The sequence below is a fragment of the Palaemon carinicauda genome, chromosome 30 (genome assembly GCF_036898095.1).
Source record: "Palaemon carinicauda isolate YSFRI2023 chromosome 30, ASM3689809v2, whole genome shotgun sequence".
Taxonomy (NCBI): Eukaryota; Metazoa; Arthropoda; class Malacostraca; order Decapoda; family Palaemonidae; genus Palaemon; species Palaemon carinicauda.
In genome coordinates, this window is record NC_090754.1 from 54,845,066 (window position 1) to 54,851,065 (window position 6,000).

A 6,000-nucleotide genomic window follows, 5' to 3' on the forward strand; every position below is an offset into this window, starting at 1 on the left:
TTCAGCAGTCATTACCTGGTACTTCCTGGTCCTAACATGGGTGGAGAGGGGGTGTTCTCCACAACCTTACTCTCCTTTCAAGCTAGGGATAAGGGTGTTTTGAAGCCTACATATCCAACTGCTGATTCTTCAGCAGTCATTACCTGGTACTTCCTGGTCCTAACATGGGTGGAGAGGGGGTGTTCTCCACAACCTTACTCTCCTTTCAAGCTAGGGATAAGGGTGTTTTGAAGCCTACATATCCAACTGCTGATTCTTCAGCAGTCATTACCTGGTACTTCCTGGTCCTAACATGGGTGGAGAGGGGGTGTTATCCACAACCTTACTCTCCTTTCAAGCTAGGGATAAGGGTGTTTTGAAGCCTACATATCCAACTGCCGATTCTTCAGCAGTCATTACCTGGTACTTCCTGGTCCTAACATGGGTGGAGAGGGGGTGTTATCCACAACCTTACTCTCCTTTCAAGCTAGGGATAAGGGTGTTTTGAAGCCTACATATCCAACTGCCGATTCTTCAGCAGTCATTACCTGGTACTTCCTGGTCCTAACATGGGTGGAGAGGGGGTGTTATCCACAACCTTACTCTCCTTTCAAGCTAGGGATAAGGGTGTTTTGAAGCCTACATATCCAACTGCCGATTCTTCAGCAGTCATTACCTGGTACTTCCTGGTCCTAACATGGGTGGAGAGGGGGTGTTCTCCACAACCTTACTCTCCTTTCAAGCTAGGGATAAGGGTGTTTTGAAGCCTACATATCCAACTGCCGATTCTTCAGCAGTCATTACCTGGTACTTCCTGGTCCTAACATGGGTGGAGAGGGGGTGTTCTCCACAACCTTACTCTCCTTTCAAGCTAGGGATAAGGGTGTTTTGAAGCCTACATATCCACCTGCTGATTCTTCAGCAGTCATTGTCTGATACTTCCTGGTCCTAACATGGGTGGAGAGGGGGTGTTCTCCACAACCTTACTCTCCTTTCAAGCTAGGGATAAGGGTGTTTTGAAGCCTACATATCCACCTGCTGAATCTTCAGCAGTCATTACCTGGTACTTCCTGGTCCTAACATGGGTGGAGAGGGGGTGTTATCCACAACCTTACTCTCCTTTCAAGCTAGGGATAAGGGTGTTTTGAAGCCTACATATCCACCTGCTGATTCTTCAGCAGTCATTGTCTGATACTTCCTGGTCCTAACATGGGTGGAGAGGGGGTGTTCTCCACAACCTTACTCTCCTTTCAAGCTAGGGATAAGGGTGTTTTGAAGCCTACATATCCAACTGCCGATTCTTCAGCAGTCATTACCTGGTACTTCCTGGTCCTAACATGGGTGGAGAGGGGGTGTTATCCACAACCTTACTCTCCTTTCAAGCTAGGGATAAGGGTGTTTTGAAGCCTACATATCCACCTGCTGAATCTTCAGCAGTCATTGTCTGATACTTCCTGGTCCTAACATGGGTGGAGAGGGGGTGTTCTCCACAACCTTACTCTCCTTTCAAGCTAGGGATAAGGGTGTTTTGAAGCCTACATATCCAACTGCCGATTCTTCAGCAGTCATTACCTGGTACTTCCTGGTCCTAACATGGGTGGAGAGGGGGTGTTATCCACAACCTTACTCTCCTTTCAAGCTAGGGATAAGGGTGTTTTGAAGCCTACATATCCAACTGCCGATTCTTCAGCAGTCATTACCTGGTACTTCCTGGTCCTAACATGGGTGGAGAGGGGGTGTTATCCACAACCTTACTCTCCTTTCAAGCTAGGGATAAGGGTGTTTTGAAGCCTACATATCCAACTGCCGATTCTTCAGCAGTCATTACCTGGTACTTCCTGGTCCTAACATGGGTGGAGAGGGGGTGTTCTCCACAACCTTACTCTCCTTTCAAGCTAGGGATAAGGGTGTTTTGAAGCCTACATATCCACCTGCTGATTCTTCAGCAGTCATTGTCTGATACTTCCTGGTCCTAACATGGGTGGAGAGGGGGTGTTCTCCACAACCTTACTCTCCTTTCAAGCTAGGGATAAGGGTGTTTTGAAGCCTACATATCCACCTGCTGAATCTTCAGCAGTCATTACCTGGTACTTCCTGGTCCTAACATGGGTGGAGAGGGGGTGTTATCCACAACCTTACTCTCCTTTCAAGCTAGGGATAAGGGTGTTTTGAAGCCTACATATCCACCTGCTGATTCTTCAGCAGTCATTGTCTGATACTTCCTGGTCCTAACATGGGTGGAGAGGGGGTGTTATCCACAACCTTACTCTCCTTTCAAGCTAGGGATAAGGGTGTTTTGAAGCCTACATATCCACCTGCTGATTCTTCAGCAGTCATTGTCTGATACTTCCTGGTCCTAACATGGGTGGAGAGGGGGTGTTATCCACAACCTTACTCTCCTTTCAAGCTAGGGATAAGGGTGTTTTGAAGCCTACATATCCACCTGCTGATTCTTCAGCAGTCATTGTCTGATACTTCCTGGTCCTAACATGGGTGGAGAGGGGGTGTTCTCCACAACCTTACTCTCCTTTCAAGCTAGGGATAAGGGTGTTTTGAAGCCTACATATCCACCTGCTGAATCTTCAGCAGTCATTACCTGGTACTTCCTGGTCCTAACATGGGTGGAGAGGGGGTGTTATCCACAACCTTACTCTCCTTTCAAGCTAGGGATAAGGGTGTTTTGAAGCCTACATATCCACCTGCTGATTCTTCAGCAGTCATTGTCTGATACTTCCTGGTCCTAACATGGGTGGAGAGGGGGTGTTCTCCACAACCTTACTCTCCTTTCAAGCTAGGGATAAGGGTGTTTTGAAGCCTACATATCCAACTGCCGATTCTTCAGCAGTCATTACCTGGTACTTCCTGGTCCTAACATGGGTGGAGAGGGGGTGTTATCCACAACCTTACTCTCCTTTCAAGCTAGGGATAAGGGTGTTTTGAAGCCTACATATCCACCTGCTGAATCTTCAGCAGTCATTGTCTGATACTTCCTGGTCCTAACATGGGTGGAGAGGGGGTGTTCTCCACAACCTTACTCTCCTTTCAAGCTAGGGATAAGGGTGTTTTGAAGCCTACATATCCAACTGCCGATTCTTCAGCAGTCATTACCTGGTACTTCCTGGTCCTAACATGGGTGGAGAGGGGGTGTTATCCACAACCTTACTCTCCTTTCAAGCTAGGGATAAGGGTGTTTTGAAGCCTACATATCCAACTGCCGATTCTTCAGCAGTCATTACCTGGTACTTCCTGGTCCTAACATGGGTGGAGAGGGGGTGTTCTCCACAACCTTACTCTCCTTTCAAGCTAGGGATAAGGGTGTTTTGAAGCCTACATATCCAACTGCCGATTCTTCAGCAGTCATTACCTGGTACTTCCTGGTCCTAACATGGGTGGAGAGGGGGTGTTCTCCACAACCTTACTCTCCTTTCAAGCTAGGGATAAGGGTGTTTTGAAGCCTACATATCCACCTGCTGAATCTTCAGCAGTCATTACCTGGTACTTCCTGGTCCTAACATGGGTGGAGAGGGGGTGTTCTCCACAACCTTACTCTCCTTTCAAGCTAGGGATAAGGGTGTTTTGAAGCCTACATATCCACCTGCTGATTCTTCAGCAGTCATTGTCTGATACTTCCTGGTCCTAACATGGGTGGAGAGGGGGTGTTCTCCACAACCTTACTCTCCTTTCAAGCTAGGGATAAGGGTGTTTTGAAGCCTACATATCCACCTGCTGAATCTTCAGCAGTCATTACCTGGTACTTCCTGGTCCTAACATGGGTGGAGAGGGGGTGTTATCCACAACCTTACTCTCCTTTCAAGCTAGGGATAAGGGTGTTTTGAAGCCTACATATCCACCTGCTGAATCTTCAGCAGTCATTACCTGGTACTTCCTGGTCCTAACATGGGTGGAGAGGGGGTGTTATCCACAACCTTACTCTCCTTTCAAGCTAGGGATAAGGGTGTTTTGAAGCCTACATATCCACCTGCTGAATCTTCAGCAGTCATTACCTGGTACTTCCTGGTCCTAACATGGGTGGAGAGGGGGTGTTATCCACAACCTTACTCTCCTTTCAAGCTAGGGATAAGGGTGTTTTGAAGCCTACATATCCACCTGCTGATTCTTCAGCAGTCATTGTCTGATACTTCCTGGTCCTAACATGGGTGGAGAGGGGGTGTTCTCCACAACCTTACTCTCCTTTCAAGCTAGGGATAAGGGTGTTTTGAAGCCTACATATCCACCTGCTGATTCTCCAGCAGTCATTGTCTGATACTTCCTGGTCCTAACATGGGTGGAGAGGGGGTGTTATCCACAACCTTACTCTCCTTTCAAGCTAGGGATAAGGGTGTTTTGAAGCCTACATATCCACCTGCTGATTCTCCAGCAGTCATTGTCTGATACTTCCTGGTCCTAACATGGGTGGAGAGGGGGTGTTCTCCACAACCTTACTCTCCTTTCAAGCTAGGGATAAGGGTGTTTTGAAGCCTACATATCCACCGGCTGATTCTTCAGCAGTCATTGTCTGATACTTCCTGGTCCTAACATGGGTGGAGAGGGGGTGTTCTCCACAACCTTACTCTCCTTTCAAGCTAGGGATAAGGGTGTTTTGAAGCCTACATATCCACCTGCTGATTCTTCAGCAGTCATTGTCTGATACTTCCTGGTCCTAACATGGGTGGAGAGGGGGTGTTCTCCACAACCTTACTCTCCTTTCAAGCTAGGGATAAGGGTGTTTTGAAGCCTACATATCCACCTGCTGATTCTTACTCAGTCATTGTCTGATACTTCCTGGTCCTAACATGGGTGGAGAGGGGGTGTTCTCCACAACCTTACTCTCCTTTCAAGCTAGGGATAAGGGTGTTTTGAAGCCTACATATCCACCGGCTGATTCTTCAGCAGTCATTGTCTGATACTTCCTGGTCCTAACATGGGTGGAGAGGGGGTGTTCTCCACAACCTTACTCTCCTTTCAAGCTAGGGATAAGGGTGTTTTGAAGCCTACATATCCACCGGCTGATTCTTCAGCAGTCATTGTCTGATACTTCCTGGTCCTAACATGGGTGGAGAGGGGGTGTTCTCCACAACCTTACTCTCCTTTCAAGCTAGGGATAAGGGTGTTTTGAAGCCTACATATCCACCTGCTGATTCTTCAGCAGTCATTGTCTGATACTTCCTGGTCCTAACATGGGTGGAGAGGGGGTGTTCTCCACAACCTTACTCTCCTTTCAAGCTAGGGATAAGGGTGTTTTGAAGCCTACATATCCACCGGCTGATTCTTACTCAGTCATTGTCTGATACTTCCTGGTCCTAACATGGGTGGAGAGGGGGTGTTATCCACAACCTTACTCTCCTTTCAAGCTAGGGATAAGGGTGTTTTGAAGCCTACATATCCACCTGCTGATTCTTCAGCAGTCATTGTCTGATACTTCCTGGTCCTAACATGGGTGGAGAGGGGGTGTTATCCACAACCTTACTCTCCTTTCAAGCTAGGGATAAGGGTGTTTTGAAGCCTACATATCCAACTGCTGATTCTTCAGCAGTCATTACCTGGTACTTCCTGGTCCTAACATGGGTGGAGAGGGGGTGTTCTCCACAACCTTACTCTCCTTTCAAGCTAGGGATAAGGGTGTTTTGAAGCCTACATATCCACCTGCTGATTCTTCAGCAGTCATTGTCTGATACTTCCTGGTCCTAACATGGGTGGAGAGGGGGTGTTCTCCACAACCTTACTCTCCTTTCAAGCTAGGGATAAGGGTGTTTTGAAGCCTACATATCCACCTGCTGATTCTTACTCAGTCATTGTCTGATACTTCCTGGTCCTAACATGGGTGGAGAGGGGGTGTTCTCCACAACCTTACTCTCCTTTCAAGCTAGGGATAAGGGTGTTTTGAAGCCTACATATCCACCTGCTGATTCTTCAGCAGTCATTGTCTGATACTTCCTGGTCCTAACATGGGTGGAGAGGGGGTGTTCTCCACAACCTTACTCTCCTTTCAAGCTAGGGATAAGGGTGTTTTGAAGCCTACAT

The 6,000-nt window shown here is 47.7% G+C and overlaps 1 protein-coding gene across 1 annotated transcript in view; it reads right to left on the minus strand.

The window, feature by feature from the left end:
• The window catches only part of LOC137623538 (probable phosphorylase b kinase regulatory subunit alpha), a 50,723-nt gene that overhangs the window by 43,798 nt on the left and 925 nt on the right, over window positions 1-6,000 (minus strand). The gene's annotated exons all lie outside the window — the stretch shown is intronic.